This window comes from Carassius gibelio, chromosome B23 (assembly GCF_023724105.1).
Source record: "Carassius gibelio isolate Cgi1373 ecotype wild population from Czech Republic chromosome B23, carGib1.2-hapl.c, whole genome shotgun sequence".
Classification (NCBI taxonomy): Eukaryota; Metazoa; Chordata; class Actinopteri; order Cypriniformes; family Cyprinidae; genus Carassius; species Carassius gibelio.
The window spans coordinates 3,063,943-3,081,537 of record NC_068418.1 but is presented as its reverse complement, the minus strand read 5'-3'; the positions used below and the strand labels follow the sequence as shown (position 1 = coordinate 3,081,537).

General features: G+C 38.0%; 2 long non-coding RNA genes across 2 annotated transcripts; one reads left to right on the top strand and one right to left on the bottom strand.

The window, feature by feature from the left end:
• Positions 1–691: 691 nt before the first annotated feature.
• LOC128011384 (uncharacterized) lies at positions 692–1,397 on the top strand. The gene is made up of 2 exons (XR_008182542.1): positions 692–971; positions 1,280–1,397. It is a non-coding gene; the product is annotated as an uncharacterized LOC128011384 (long non-coding RNA).
• A 2,497-nt stretch (positions 1,398–3,894) lies between these two features.
• LOC128011391 (uncharacterized) lies at positions 3,895–17,324 on the bottom strand. The gene is made up of 3 exons (XR_008182548.1): positions 16,958–17,324; positions 8,708–8,748; positions 3,895–8,546 (listed from the first exon to the last, which is right to left on the bottom strand). It is a non-coding gene; the product is annotated as an uncharacterized LOC128011391 (long non-coding RNA).
• Positions 17,325–17,595: the final 271 nt, after the last annotated feature.

Genomic DNA, 17,595 nt, shown 5'->3' with positions numbered 1-17,595 from the left:
GAACATGCAAAAGAAGTTTCGCTTGAAAAAGTTTCTCACTAAACTAAGAAAGGGGAAAATCCCAGTTAAAAGTAAGCCAATTGATTTTGCGAAATGAGATGCACATCAAGGGTGTCTTTGCAGTGCTTTCTGTTTTTTCTGCCTCTTTGTTTCCTCTCCTTTCATCTTTTTATGGATATTTTGAGAATAGGAGTAGCGATTATCTTTTCCAAACATTTGGATCTAAAGATCCTATCCACTATTGAATTAGAAAAGGGTAGAGTTTTAATAGCAATAGTAGAAAATAAAGAATTAAAATTTATTTTCATTAATGCGTATGCTCCAAATGTAGGTTCACAAAGGCTAGAATTATTTGAAAAGTTAAGCAGTGCAATAAGAAAATATGATGATGGAAAAATGTGTGTAATAATGGGAGGAGATTGGAATTGTACTACTGATTTTGTTTTGGATAGGAATGGGCAAGAACCTCACTTACAGTCTAGTAATCTGCTCCTCAGGATAACACAAGAACTAGAACTGAATGATGTGTGGAGAAATAAGAATCAGTTAACAAAACAATACACATGGGTTAAAATTTTGGATTCTATTGTGAAGGGAGCAAGACTGGATATAATATATGTAAGTAAATCAGACAGTAATAGAGTCATGAATGTTGGTATATCTCCTTGTGGGTTTTCTGACCATCATATTGTAACAGTCACCACCTGTCACAGGATCTTTTAAGACTGGTGGGTGCTATTTCCTTTCTAGCCACTAGGAGGAGGCTAGAGGGCACATGGTATGGGATAAAACAGGAAGCATCAGAGTAAGTGCTAAGGTCTGTTTGATGCTGCCATATGGTTGTTTGCTAACTATCTTTCCAATCCTGTTTGAGAAACTGATTGTTTCCTGCTCAGACGTAAGTTAAAATGTTTGTGTGAAATGTTTGGGGGAACGGATGGGGAATCTATTTAGTAATTGATGTGTATGATGTGTTTCTTGTAGAGGATTGGTTTGGGGATGTAGCTATTGTTCCGCAGGTGTGGAGGTAGCTACGTGATGGGACCAGAACAAACCCTGCTTATACTACTGGAGCACTTGTGTGATTTGTTTGGAGAGAGAAATAGAAACTCACCAAACAACTAAACCTTGGACATCCTATTACTTCATCATGGTCCACCTTGGCCTCTACAGATAAGACTGACCTTTTCAATTTTTTGAACTACTGAGGCTTGTGGACCTCGGATGATTGTGTTCGACATTTTGATACCCCACATGTGTATATATATATATATGTAAGGGCAGGATTGGAAATAATGAATTGATCGTTGTATAACAAGTGTGTTTTGTGATATATGGGGTTTTGGTGGAAAAGGAACATTTAAAACTTTGAATTAAATGAAGAAAGTACCATTGCACTTGGGGGTGGAAGAGTTTATTTTAGATCTTATATCAGCTGAGTTTAATTGAGTATTGCACACAAGATTACCCTTTTTTTATATAGCTGAACTAGTGCAAAGAAGCTGGGACTGTTATAATATAGTGACTATTGATTTTAATACTAAAAGCTTGCCACATTCAATGGCACATTAACCTCAAATCCTATTGAAATGAGGAAAATTGCATTGGACTTTTATGCTGAACTTTTCGGGCACAAAGATGTGATCTTGAGAGTATGGATCAGTTATTAAAAGGACTGTCTATCTTAAAACCTGAGGACAGAAAAACTCCGGATAAATTGATTTCATATGCACTATAAAAACTGGTACTTAAATTCAACTAAAAAAAAATTAAGGCAACATTTTCCAACTACTTTTTGTAAGTTTAGTGAACTTGGTATTTTGAGTTGGCAAAAATCAGCATTATGAATTTTTCTGTATGCAAAAAAATCAATTAGAGTCTACAAGATTAAGCAAAACATTTGAGTTTAAACATTGTGACAAAGAGCAGCATATTAACCAAATCATACTTAGTTAAAATAAGTAACATTTAAAATAAAAAAATAAACTTTTTGATTTTAATTAATTGATTTACTCTCATTAATTTAGAAAAATTATAAATAATTAGTTAGCATTGCCATAACTTTAATAAGTAAGGAAAGAGAGGTATTCGTTTCCAATTCCAACGTATATTACAAACAATTGGGTGAACTAATTTTCTGTAATCGATTTTAATGTAACACAATAATGGTAATGTAAACATTTTAACATTAAAAGTTACAGAAACTTCTGACCTCATCTTTAAGTGTAGCATGTAACACCTTCAAAGTGCAATCTGTGTACTCTTAACACTGACATTAAAATACAGTGACTCTTGACCTGAGCGATTTACATAAAAGGACTGACTTTAGTGCACAGTACAGTCCCTTTTCAAATGTATTAAAACATAAACTAATACAAGAACACGTTTTAAGTACAATCTGTGCCATATTCTACTAAAACACTTGACAATGAAAATAAATTAAAGGGCCTCTGATCTCAGCATTTCACATAACAGAGTCAAGTGCTCAAGTACCCAGCAGCCGGAGGCTTACCCAGGAACTGAAAAAATCTGTGCTTGACTACCACATTTCTCTCAGTTAAACTGCCCACCGAGCAAGAGTGGTGAAGCAAAGAAAACATAAAAATGAAAAAAATACAATCTTACATATACCCTTACAAGGACATTAAAACAAAACACAGGTAAACCGGATCACGGCATCTGACACAAAATAACTGACTTCAGTTTCAATCTATAAGTGCACAGCAATTCTTAGTATGGATTAAAACATTTGTCCATAAAATGGTTCATTTAACAGAACTTCTGAACTGCATCCAATTAACAATTAAAAATTCAGAACAATCTTCTGAAAAACTCTGAAAAACACAATGACATGGCCATTTATGAGTGCGAGGCTGGCATTTGACCAACTAACTCAGAAGTTTGTTTTTTAGTGTCATGAATCAGGAGGAAGGTTTTGGGCGCAGTGTGTCAAGTAAAGTCCCACAAAAAGTCTTTGGAACACCTCAAATGTTTTGCAGAGTTGTGGTGGATACTGCAGGTTCAGAGCATATGTCATCCCCAGAAGCAGGCAACATGCCCTGGCCAGATTTCCAAGATCAGTAAGCACTGGGATTCCCTCAATGATGATGCCCCCTTCATCTGGTTCACGGCAGACATATATCTGCATATTGCTCATTTTCAAGTCCTCATAGACACTGCTCTCTGAATTCCCTGTATGAGACATAAACAGAACAATAAGTGACAACAGGGAATGATATTCATAAGCCTTTAATAAAATCACATATTAAAAGTCCACAGAAGGTTTTAAGTTTGGTCGAGCCAGCTCCTGCACAGAAAGCCTAGCCTGTTGAACTGGCTTCATAGTACAACTTTTTCCGCGTTTCCACCGCAGGAACTTTACCCAGGAACTAGGGACGTTGGCCTGGTACTCAGTGTGTTTCCACTGCAGGAACCAGGAACTAAATAATGTTCAGGGTAAAAAAATGCCCCTCAGAAAGTCCCTGCTGGCGAGGTTGTACTTTTTCAATGTTCTGGACCTTTCGTGGGCGAGACTTGATCGCTAAACATGCTGATTGGTTGAGTTCATGCAGCATTGGTTGAGTTCAAACACCATTTATTCGAATCAACATTTTCAAAATATTACTGTTATTGTGTCATGAAATGTATTTTTATAAGTATTTCAGGCGAGAATATAGTTTTTTAAAACTCAACTCTGCGGTTTATTTATAAAGACAGCGCCTATTTAAAATGTGTTTGGCCGATCTCTGAGACGGAGAGCTCCACTCGATCAGCGGGAGCTCAGTCCTCATGTATCCACAGAGAAGCAGCCTCTCCTGGGATAGACCTTCTGATGTGTGCCGCTGTCTCTGATGTGTCTTTAGTGGTTAAACATAACATATAATTCAGCTGCGGGGTAAATCTAACAGGTTTCTTTGGTCTGTATTCAATTTATCTATATGTTAAAATGAAAATAAAAAAGGCAAATTTATATAATATTTCATTTCATTGTAATGGCTGTATATACACATATCCCTGAACTAAGTACATTTCTGCAGCTGTTATTATGTTTAAATGAAAACGAAAGGAGGCAGTGGTATTTCATATCCTATTTCGTTTTATTGTAAATATACAGAGAGGAAATATGCAGGATTCGCGTCGTCGCTGACATCACACTCCCCAGTCGAATGCACAAAGTCTGAACTAACTACCGATGATGCACGTCCAAAATCGGCGTAATTATTATTATTTTTTTTATTTTATTTTTTTTAATCAGCGGTACTTTGTATTGAGAGACGCGCGCAGACCTACGTCACCTGTCTATTTGACTAATCTTCCTGGTACTTTACACCGCGGTGGAAACGCAGAAAGCAACAGGTCTGGGGGGGGTGGGGAGTTCCTGGTACAAATGTTCCGGGTAATTTCGGTGGAAACGCGGCTTTTCAGTACAGTCTTACTTGACACAACAAACCTGCTAGACTACATCACATACACAAGTCACCTCCAAGGCCTAAATCCTTAAAGGGGAGAGGGGTTCAGCTGGTAACACATTGGCGTGGTTAAAGCTGCGGTAGGGAACTTTTGACGCTCTAGCGGTTAATGAACAGAACTGCTTGCGTCTTGCGGAAGAACATCGTAGCCGGAACTACTTCTCTCTGTTTATGTCTATGAAGAATCACAAAGGTACTGGGTTACTCCGCCGCGGTATCCCCGAAGAAATCTAAAATAGTCCGAATATAAACACTTATTATAGGTGCACCCTAGTGATTCAGGACAAGCTAAAAACACGGTTTGGAAAATGAATTCATGGTGTACTCGCTTATTATATACATTTTTTTACATTTTGAACACAAACAAAGTTACGGACCGCAGCTCTGATTGGTTGTTTCTTACCGGGAGCGATGGAGTTTCTGCAAATGGCAATAGGACACTGGGAGGAGCCAGAGGAGCTTGATTTATACACAGATTATCTGATTATCTGGTCAAGCCTCACATTCTCAAGGCTGCTGTCTGTTTCACCAGAAGGGTGCTGAGGCAGGTAATTTACTTCTGCCCTCTTTGGTTTCTTGATGTTTTTAGCAGGTTTTCTGTCATCTCCCATCTTGTATTTCATTGAGTTTATCAGGAGTTCAGGGCTTCCCAATGCTTTACGTTTGGTACGATAGTTCCCACATTTGCATTTCAGCCTTTGTTGCCTCCCATATATTCCATTAAAAGAGCCAGGCTCCTTCAAACAGGGATGCTTTTCTATTAGTGCCTGTGCTACTGCACACCTCTGGGCATCATTTGGGTACGCTGTGTAGCAAAACATGGCCTCTGCCAGGCGCTCAAGATACGCTTTGACACTGGGTGATGTCAGTAGGGTACCATCGCTTAAATAAATCTCATTACCTTGACTCAAAGCCAGCTCAGTGTTGTGTGAGAAAGTTGGAATGGGAAATACAGCAGGCCATGGATTTTGCCTTTCAGAGGGTGAAGGAGACAGAATCACAGTATCATCTGAGCCGTCAGAGTGTGTCACAGACTCGGATAAAGAGTACACACTGGAGGTATCAGGGGTGCTTTCCTGGGGAACAAGGCTCAGTGCTATGTTTAGCGGTACATACACTACTTTCAGTGTGTCTTTATCTTTGAGTTCCTTTGTGGTCGTTTGGGTGAAAAAGTCATCAAACTCTTCATCTTTGTACTGAAGACTGATTTCTGTGGTGATGGCAAATTGTTCTTTGATGGCTGCAACCAATTCATCCACAGTTGAGGGTATGCCACTGTTGAGTGTAAGTTTTTTGATCTCGTGATCAATGAGGACCCGGAATCTGACTGTTGGTTCCATGTCTCGAAAGACTAAGAAACAAATATGTTATACAAAGTCATACTCAACACTGGAGACAGATGTGGTGCTTTAATGTCACCATGAGCTTTCCTGCAACAATATAGGCTGACAGGGGACAAACATCATTAAGGTTTTGTTGTTCAACAAGAGTTATGTGATCGGTCTTTTCAAGATGAAATCCACGATAGTACTCATTATACCAGGGCATGAGTGTTTTCACAATAAAATGCACCTTTTCCTCAAAAAGGGCAATTTGAAGAATCTCTGAAAAATCAGGAAGACCAGCAGTACAACCATAGGCCACGATCATGCCTTTTGAGTACCTTGTTCCATGGAAGGTGACTGTATCAGCCAGCTGTACTTGAGACTGACAAGGAAACAGATGCTTGATTGATTCCTGAACATTTATATGCAGGACATCTAATGGCACTGATGTGACTCTTACAACACTCAGAGCAGGCACAGCTGTTGTGGAATGCAGGTGGTGACTTATAAAAGCGGATGCTTTGTGGCCAGAGAAAGGAGAATGTTCTTGAAGTTGCCAATATGTCTCACAATCTGCTTAAATTGGCTGTGTTTCGCTTCAAACCTCATTGTCCAGAAAGCAATCACAGGTCCAAAAGCATTTATTAATGCAGGATAGTGTTCTAAGAAGTGGTGCTTTGGGATTAACCCTTCATTAGGAAATACTTCTTGGAATCTGTGTCGGTGTTCAGAAATTTTTGAGTCAAGATAAGCAACACTTTCTTTGTTGAGGACTGGGGCAACGACAAGTTCAATAGTGTCTTTTAAAGACATGAGTAGAAGCCAGGCTGGATCATTCAAAGGTATTCTGTGTCCAATAATGAATGGCAGCAGTCGTATGAGGGCCCAATTTTCATGTGCATTTCCTCCAATCTTCTTTTTTGAGGAAAAGGTTGTAGGCAATGGCTGAGGACAATCAGTTTTGTCAGCCCATTTATACGGAAATTGTGTGATGGCACTGTTAAGTTCATTTAAAGTGAAATATTTCTTTGAGATAAAAACACTGAAGCACAGACCCAATTCCAAGGGAACGATGCCTTCAAAAGTGTTGTGCAATATATCGGGTGGATAGCCAGTCACACAGTGGAAATGGCTCAGATTTTCAGTAAGTGGGCAAGCATTTTTTACACCGTAACAGTGTGTCAAAGCAGGATTTTCTTTAACAGTCAATAAATGAGTGGCATGATTCTCTTTAGTCCGAGCAGGAAATGCACCTGACCTCACCTCCTTTCTTTGTAATTCTGATCGCTCTCCAAGACAAAATCTACAAATGAATGGTCCACAAAAATTTTCCACAAGTCCACAAATTGAATGTGTCCCAAGATTATCAGCGACTACAGAAAACACAGAGCCTTTAACATGTTGTCCAACACTTGAAATGTAGACACCGTCACTCTTCAAAATAGCAATGTCTTTTAACAAAGGAGCAAGCACTTCAGCTTAGCCAAATCTTTTGATGTCAACTGCTTGGCGTAAAAGGGCCAAGTATATGGAGTTAAGAGTGGATCGCGATGAATGAGGGATGTTGCCAAAGTCCCAGTATATAGCTGTGATTTTATGCTTTTTTCTTCATGTTCCCAGTGGGTTACAGATTTCAAAGTCATCTACATACAGCACAAGTGCAATTCTTAGCTCTTCAGAATAAAAGGGATTCTCTTTATAGACTGTACCATCACGATATGATCCATATTGAATAAATGACAACTGGTCCTGTTCTTTACTCAGAACTTTTTCTCGAAGATTTTCTTTACCCAAAATCTGAACTAAGGACTGGAGAATTGGAATGTACTGGAAACTTCTCTTTTCATTTGGTTCAAGGATGTATTCAACGGGCTCAACAACTGCAAATATTTCTTTATAATACTGTCGCCTTCTAAATGATGATGAAAGAGGAACTCCAGCACTAAGTGCTGTGCTTAGAGTGGATTTATTTGCACAATTCATCCACTAGAGATGTTACAAACGTGTCAGTGTCAGCAATAGAACAATTTTTTTTTTTTTAAAGTGTGAAACAACAATATCTCTTATTGCAGTTATGGATGCAGAACTTGCTATGAAGTGAAGATCATCTAGAAGTTCATCAATGCGCCGAATTGAAACATTATGAACACTTTCTAATTTCAAAAGGAGGGATGCTGTGTACTCTACAACCACATTGCTTCCATCATCCTCTTCATAGTGAGCATGTGAGCGAGAGACTTGATAACTGGCATCATTGTGATCATCATCCTCTTCAGAGGCTTCAAAAACAAGTGATTCCTCCTGTTCAGTTAACTGCCTTTCACAAATAATGCCTGGTTTGAAATCTTGTGAAGTATGTGGCGTATGCTTCCTGTGTTTGTGTGTCCCAAAAGTCCCATACACATTTGTTTGGTGATCGGTCCCTGCAAAAACGCTCTACAATCTCATTATTCTTCAGATGATGACCGATGTATTCAAAAAACTCCTTTTCGCTAGGGAATCCAGATTTTTTACATAATAGGCAGGTAAAGAAAAGAGTTACTTGAGGTGAGTTAAGTGAGTCAACAGCTGGATGTTGTCGTGATAAGTGACAGCGGAAGCTACTCCAATTTTTAAAAGAGCATGGGCAGTCCATATGTATACAAGGCAAGGCATGGCTATGTCCAAAGGTCCCATGATGCAGTCTATAATGTTTCAGAATATCAGTCTTTGCTGGTACAACAGCACTGCATAATTTACAAAGCCATCCCATCTGTCATAAAAAATTAGAAAAGGATGATAATTTAGTTATTTTTTTATTCCTTTTTTCCCCGACTCTCAATAACTGACTTTAGTTACCTTATTTACTCTAAATGACAGATAACAACAAACCTCTGAAACATTTACCTAAATGCCACCTACTAAAGAGCTTACCTACTCCACGAACTCCTCCTCCCAGTTGATCTGATGGTCTTCTAAAGAAGCAACACAAATGAAAGAAGAGTTTATTTATGAAAATATCAGAATCATTGATGTTATTGCAATGCAGAAGAAATATTACATATTTTAAATATTAAAAGATTATTTAATTATTGATCTCAATTATTAATTATTAATCTCAGGGAAAAAAAGTGTGATTTTAATATGCAAATGACTATTTGCAGTTGGTGTATTAGCATAAAAAAACCACACGCTCGCCAGCTTGTTTATCTAAATAGCCCTATGTTGTTAGAAATGCACGCCATGCAACAAGAGATTAACACGGTTGCCAGATTGCTTTATGTTACACTTACTCTCGCATCAGCTATTGTGTAAACAGTAGGGTTGGGTACCGTTCACATTTTAATTGGTACTGGTACCCAACAGTACCTTTTTTTCAGTACTTAAGAGATACATCAATAACTGTAAAGAAACTGTAAGTTATTTATAGAAGTGTTATTGACATTATGCTAGAGCTGCCCTGGTCTGCCGTTGTCTGTGATGTTTGTTCAATATAATATTCACCAGTAAATATAGGCTATAGCTACTTAACTGAATTCATAAAAACAACCATATTAATTTTTTTCTTTTTAATTAAATTTCTATAAAAAGATTTCCCACAAATTCTGTGTTGTGTATTTTCTGGTAATCAAATGAAGATAATATTAATTTATACTTAATGAAACTTTTTTGTCAAACAAAGCTGCACAACTTTATACTGTTAAAATTAAAACATGGAAGAAAATTTGTGATATTACTTAAAAAGTAAAGTGTTGATAGTTTATAATTATTACATTATTACATGTTAGTATTATTATTACATTGAGAGGTCTCTAAACTCTACTGTACAAAAATGATATATTTCCCAAGTTAAACCGAACTTTTTTAAACCACTGAGTTTCTCTGTGTGTGTGTGAATGACATGATGGTAGTTTTTCTCAAATGAAACGGTAAAATGCTGATGAAGTGACTTAACTTTCAGAGCTGCTCTGGAGATGACGGACATGCGTTTATGTCCTTGTGTGAGACGGAAATACATGATTGTCACGGCGCCAAATGTGGTACCGATTGATTTATGGTGAACCAGTACTCGGTAGTAACGACGTAATTCGGTCGGTGCCCCTAAAAGTACAGAGTTTGGTACCCAACCCTAGTAAACAATCACATTTAACTTCTTACCCACATCATGAATGACTTGTTCGCCTTGTTCGCCTGGCACTGCAGTGCCAGCCTCCGTTGACTGCGCGCGCATATCTCCAAACGTGCGAGGCATTTACTTGATGTTCAGACTAAAAACCAGATCATAACACTGATTTAGTGGTTGCCTGTGTGATGATGAGATGTACTAATATCCGTCTGCTCGGGCAGATTCGGCTCAAAATCGTGCATCTTTCGGACTTTTACGTTAGCTGTTTATGCCGTGAAACCATGCGATTCACGTAAGGTTAAATGACCCAATTAACCAAGAAAACTACAAGTTTGCAGGTCTGACTACAAACCTAGTGTAACCCGCACATCAGATTTATATCAATGAAAAGGAGGAAAAATATCTACTGGGTCTGAGCTCACCAAATATGTATAAATTCCTATTACAGTAATTTGGAGTCTCGGGTTCGGGATCTCACAATTAACACAGAATAATAAAAAAATGTGTTTATAAAATGTGTCTGCACTTGCATTCAATTCAGATCTCAATTTAGTCACTAACTGCTTGAATAAGGCACATACACAGAAGTCAGTTTGCACTCTTTCTTGTATTCAATAACTTTCTCTTTTCCTTATTATACTGCACTGCAGTATGCTTGAAAACCTTTTCTAAAACAAAACAAAATCTTTAGTTGATCACAATTCGGTCACTGAACAGTAAGTTGCAGTAAGCTGTCAGTCAACAAATAAGTTGAAGAAGAAGAAAAAAAATTAAATACAGATAATAATAATAATACTATGAAAAAAAAAATGTAGATGAATACCGAAGTCCTGAATGAAGTAGGAAATGTTTTAGCTGAGTTCAATGTGTGTGTATGAGTGCCTACAGAATCCTTGCTGGAATGAACGATGAAGAAAACTTTTCCTTCCTTTTCGAACGAATCCTCTGATTGCACAATCCATCCGTAGTGAAATCCTCCAGCTCGTTTCTCCCTTTCTGGCGCAAATCAGAAACGACCAAGACGTGATGAATCAGTGTGATCTCATCAAGCACACCCGGCATCCAATGATCACTAATGCAACAAAACAGTTCAGGCATTCATTTAAAGAAGAAATGGCAAGGATGTAAAAGATTAAGCAGCAGCCGAAATGCGGCTCGCATCTCTCACCACAAGCTGGCATGCAAGTGACATCAGCCAAAACTTAATCAACTTAAAATAACAGTGGTAACTTACACTTACAACATTGTTTCCCCAAAAACAATTGTATAAACATGTTTAACACTTCTAATAATATAACAAAACAATTTACATTTGTCCTTTTTGTGCATTTTGTTCGCTTTAAGAACAGAATTAATCATCCACATCATCTTACATTTAACAAACTAATTTATGTATAAATGCGGAAAATAAGAAAGATTATGACTTACCTAATGCAACAAAACAGTTCAGGCATTCATTTAAAGAAGAAATGGTGAGGATGTAAAAGATTAAGAAGCAGCTGAAATGCGGCTCGCATCTCTCACCACAAGCTGGCATGCAAGTGACGTCAGCCAACATCGACACACTATGTTAAATAATTAATTCTGTTTCGCAACAAAATTAAATACAATTATACAAAAATTATACTTTACATGCCTGAACATGTTATGCATTAAACAAGAAAAATAAAAATACATACATAAAAAATAAATTCTCTCAGAAATATTGACAAATATTCATCAATCTATCAACTCAATTATGAGTGGGTTACATCCTCCCCTGCTCAAAACTCTGATGTCCTCATCAGATACTTAATTGTCTGACCCTTAAGGCTAAACAACAGTTCACCCTGAGTTTGTTTCACCCTCATCTGCTGTTGCATCATTTCAAGTACTTGACTGAAATAGTTGGGTTGTGATTCTACATTTACACTTTGCCGCACACATTGCGCTTTCCAAACCAACATAATTCTTCAATTTACTTGGGGGTCTCTTTTCTCTTTGGGACCTTCTCAACCTCAAAATAGAATCATGTCTCTCCTCAGCACTCAACTCATGTTGCACTGACTCATCAGCAACTTCCTCCACTAAAGATGAAACATCTTCCGATACTTCAGTCTCGGAACCCTCTTGGATCTCACGCTCAACAAATTCATCTCCTAGCAGGTCACCTGTGTTCATTTCCATCTCATGATCATCTGACACACTGTGGCTCAAGGAAGAATCAGTGACATCTTGCAATGCTGTCCCCAGCTGAAACTCGGGGGCATGAGGATTCAGAGCCATATGTGGACTTTCAGCTTCCACAATTTCACCACAACATTCTTCTTCCAAGTGGCTGTTACGCACTCTGCGTGGGCATGTCTCTGCAACTGTGGAAACTTCATCATCCTCAGATAGACTCGCTGGAAGAAATCCACATGGGAGCAAAAGATCTCTGTGTAGGACACGCTCAGGGCCATCACCATTCTCAGGCTGAACGACGTAAACAGGGATCTCTGTATTTGGCTGCTTTGTCACCACATATACAGTGGATTCCCGGCGATCTGCGATCTTGTGTTTTTTTTCTAATGTTGACGTTCTTTACCAAGACACGGTCGCCAACATCAACCAAAGCAGCTGTAACTTTCTTATCCCATCTGGCTTTCTTCATCAATTGCTTCTTTTCAGTGTTTTGAATGGCCAGTTGGTATGCATACCTCAGTCTTCGCTTCAGCTCTTTGACATAATGAGTGTGAGTTTTGGAATTATACCCCTTCGGATTAATCCCAAAAAAAAGGTCAATTGGAAGACTAGGTTGGCGTCCGAACATTAAAAGAAAAGGAGACTCACCAGTCGCGTCATTCCTAGTACAATTATATGCGTGCACTAAGGGACGGACATATTTTCTCCAATGTTCCTTTTTCTTATCACTCAGGGTTCCCAGTAGATCAAGAAGGGTTGGGTTAAACCTTTCTCCTGAGTTTCCCCGTGGGTGATAAGGTGTAGTGCGTGATTTTACCCCAGCTATTGTACACAACTCCTTCACGAGCTCAGATTCAAAATTGGCCCCCTGATCACTGTGTATTCTTTTTGGGAAACCAAAATGGCAAATCAAGTTCTCCCACAACACTGAAGCCACAGTCTTGGCCGTTTGGTCCTTTGTAGGAAATGCCCAGGAGTACTTTGTGAAATAGTCAGTGATGACTAAGATGTTACGGGTGTCACTTGAGTCTAGCTCTAATGAAAGATAATCAATGCAAACTAGCTCCAAGGGAGAATAAGCTTTGATATTCACTAGCTCTGCAGCCCTTTGAACACGTGCCTTATACATCGCTCGCAAGTTCTGCACTTTCGCTCCACATATTCTGCCATTTTAGGCCAATAAAATCTGGCTCTTGCAAGCTCCAAGGTTCTTTCATAACCCATATGCCCAGTTTCATCATGAACTCCTTCAAGAGCTCAGTCTCAAAAACTAGAAGGAACTACCAACTGCCCATATTTTTGTCCATACTGATCCGATACCACATGGTAAAGCACACCATCTAGAATACTTAATCTGGGTCTTTCCCTCAGCATTATACTTACTTCCTTCGACTCTTTGAGTCTATTTGCATGAGTTAAAGTTAGTCCAGACTCTATAAGACTCATTACCCTACCAATGCTACATCCTCTCTTTGTAGCTTGTACCAATCAGCCGGAGTCATACTAGGTAGAGCAGTCTGTCCAGGCAAGTCTTCAGGATCTATCAAATCATCAAGAACTACATCTTCATCACAATGTAACATCTCCACAGCGGCATTTGGGATAACACTGAATTGGGAAGGTTACTTTGGAAATGTAATCAAGAGGGTCTGGCTGCAGACTTGCACTTGCATTCTCAGACTTGCACTCTCAGACACTTGTGCTTCCGCTAGCGACGTCACTTGCAGTCTTTATTATTATTATTTTTTTTCAATTTATTCATAAGTTTTTGTTTGAATCTCTCAACATTTTACAACAGTAGCCAGGTGGTGAAGACAAGAAAAAAGGAACTAAATTACAATGTCACTTGCAATCGCTACTTGAACTCTCCGCTACCTGTGACGTCACTTGCAATCAACACAAATCGTGCATGTTGCCAATGGAGACAAGATGATGTGGTGGTGATTAAATGATTAAAACTAAATTAGTAGGCCTACTACTATACACAAAGTCTTTCGTTAAAAAAACAAACACTTAATATGGCATAATGTATTAGGATACGTTAAGTTCAATTAAAAGACCAAATTCGATATATAGTTATTATTTAATGTACAATAAGGCAAGCAGATGGCTATGAACACAATGTGAACGCTTAATGTGGCCTAATAACAGACTAAGATGATAAAGACAATTCAGTAGGCATAGCCTATATGTCTTTACATGACTCAACGTATATACAGACCAGCAAATATGAACGTGCATTATGAAATGCATTAAGTGATTTTAAAAGGGTCAGCTCCGTACAGGCAAACAGACGAGTACAGAACGCAGTGCGTTAAATTGTACATTAAACGTTTTCCTCCTTTAGAAAATCGTTATAAATAAAACACATAATGTAGCTTTTTTGATCTTTAAAGACAGTGATATAAACGAGTTGTAGACAGTTTATTCTATATGGAAAAATGCTAAACGCGAAACTTTGCGCGTTGCATTTATTCACCACCACAGCTTCTTGTCTCCATTGTCAACATGCACGATTTGTGTTGATTGCAAGTGTCGCAGGTAGCAGAGAGTGAAAGTAGCGATTGCAAGTGACATTGTAATTTAGTTTATTTTTTAATTGTCTTCACCACCTGGCTACTGTTATAAAATGTTGGGAAATTCAAACAAAACGTAAAAAAAATCTATAAAATTAATAATAAAGACTGCAAGTGACGTCACTAGCGGAAGTGCAAGTGTCTGACAGTGCAAGCCTGAGAATGCAAGCCTGAGAGTGCAAGTGCAAGTCTGCAGCCAGACCCTTCTCAATGTAATTCACCTTATTCCGCCCCGCCCACTTTTAATACTTCGCATTTCCGCATTTTGTCATCCGACTTCCGCTAAACCTATACGGCACGTCCGGTTACTAGTTTAGTAGTTGTAAGATTGTTTATAGCTAGCTATAACTGTGGCGAAATGACAAAGAACGTTATGTTATAAATTGGAAGCACGATGAAAACGTCTTACGACGATCAAATGGTCTCAAATTGTCCCATCCATCATCGCTGTTAACGTGGGTAATGTTAGAGGATATGAAGAAGTGGCCAGAGTTAACCTATATATTTAACTGCCCTGTCAGGAGGAGTTGATGGAGCAGCAAGGAAAAATGATTAAAAAAAAAATGTACCGAGGCTTACCAGTATTTACATAGTGAGAGAGTGGGTCGTGTACTGTTACACAGCGAGGGTTTTTCGTCTTTTTAAAATTGAACGTGCAACCAGCCAGTCGAGCCGTCTAACCTCTCAGCATGGTGCTGGTTAGTTTTGTGTGTGTGTGTGAGTGTGATGTTAATATACACGAAGTTATAAATGTTTAAAAGTATAATAACGTGTTTGATGACCATCATCAGACTAAGTATTTTGTCTAATAACTTAATTGTACAGTGGAGTAAGGTAAGTGAACGTTTATATAATTATAAATTGTATATAATTATACATACTAATTGTATAATTATTAGGCAGATTTTATTTTACAGATAAAACAAGCCAAAAAAAAGATTATATATCACTTATAAAAGATTAAATGCAAAACTAATAGTTAAGATTGGTTTGGTTTGGAATTGGTAAATTTTACCAAAAAATATGATCAGAAAATCAACTTGCCTCTTAATTCTGCACAGTGTATATGCAAAAGGTAAGATTTGGTAGGTGAACATTAAGTCTAATCAATGAATAATGTAGGTAAACTTCAAGTGTAATAATAATAAATGATTCTGAAATAAGAAAACTGTGAAAGCTTTGAAATGTATTTTAGGTTTGCCATGTTCTGTACAGGGCTGAGAGGATCTGTAAGCTGCTCATCTGGGTTCCATCACAGCAAGTTACATGTGCCACACAATGAGCAATTCTGAGCCAAGACTGTAGCTAGACTACAAACCTTTTATTTTAAGTGTATGCTTCCTCGTGTCAGATGAGTTTCAGACAGGCGACCTGCTGCTTTCAACAAGATACTTGCAGCTTTGTAAATAAACAGGAATGAGAATAATTAGGTTAAGGATAGGATATTAGGTAATTGGGATGAGATGTAGAGGATGTGGGTGAAGACTAACTATATGAAATAAGTTGTTTTAAATCAGTTGTGTTAAAAAAGAGACAGGCTGTGATTTGTTTTTTAGAACATGGATAATTTAATATAAGTTGTATAAAATCATTTGTGATGTGTTTATCAGTGTTTGTTGTTTTCAGGAAGCAAGAGACACCTTCTACTGACCATCCTATAAAATTTCAACATTTAATTTCCATATGTAATAAACCAAGATGGAATTAACTTGCAAACTTGACATGACTTATTCCTTCAAATCAGAGATTAAAGATGAAAAAAAAGATCAAATTAAGATAAATAAATAAAAACTATTTACAGCAGGTAATGTCAGGTGTAAAGGTTCTGTGGATCTGATCACCCTCACAGTTGTCCACTGCATCACTGGCGGTCATCGATACATTTGTGTAAATAATTAAACATTTTTACATTAGTACTTACAATATATCATGAGAATTAATATATAATGTGACCCGAACTGAGAACTGTGTGTGTGTGTGTGTGTGAGAGAGAGAGAGAGAGAGATGCATTAGACACAAAACAGTATACACACTGTTAACTGTAGTGTTCAAACGTAGGTCAGTATCTGAATGAGAAAAGAAGCTAGCTGGCCTGCTATCACCTGCAATCTCTGTAGCAGAAATAATGTGAGCTATTGTAATGTACTATAATATCTTGTACTACCGTAAATATTAAATAAATAGGTGGACAATGGTAATCATGGAAAATTCGTTGTACTTCGTTAACTGCCTGTTACTGATCTTAAATGTATTCATAGAACGGACTTCATACATCTAACGTTAGGCGAGCAAACACATAGCTAGTTAAGGTTAGCTTACCCGAATCTGACAACCTTTTCATCCCCCGGCGTGTCCTCTTTAACGGAACATCGTAGTCGAGCCATTTCTCGGGGTAAAAGTGTTCGTCAGTCGCCTTCCCGTCCATGAAATGGTACGAACACACATAAGAGCGCTTGGGTGGGCGCTTCAAATTTATCGCAGTCATCCATTTCCTCAGGTGCTTCTCTTCTTTAGGTGGTGGGTGTAAATTGTAAAGTGCAACACAACACTCTGACCGCGTCACAATGTGTTCGCTACATCGTTGGTGCAATTGATTTTTTTTTTAATACAATGGTTATTCAGCCCCTAACTGAGCATATATCATACTTCTGTTCGTTCTGCGTTCTGTTATCTAGCCAGCCACTAGCTTAGGTACGTCACATCCGGTCCCTCAGCCGGAAGTAAGATGACAAAACGAACGCAATGGCGGCACCGTTGTTGCCATGGAAAATAAGGTGAATAGGTTACAGATTACAAGTTATCCTGTTTAAAATGTAATAGTAGTGTAACTTTTTCAATTACTTTATTAAAGTAATGTAACTAATTACTTTTAGTACTTTTTGATTACTTTTCTAAATTTGTGAAAATTAAAGAAGAATAAATGAAAGCATACACATCAACTTAAATACAGTTATCTA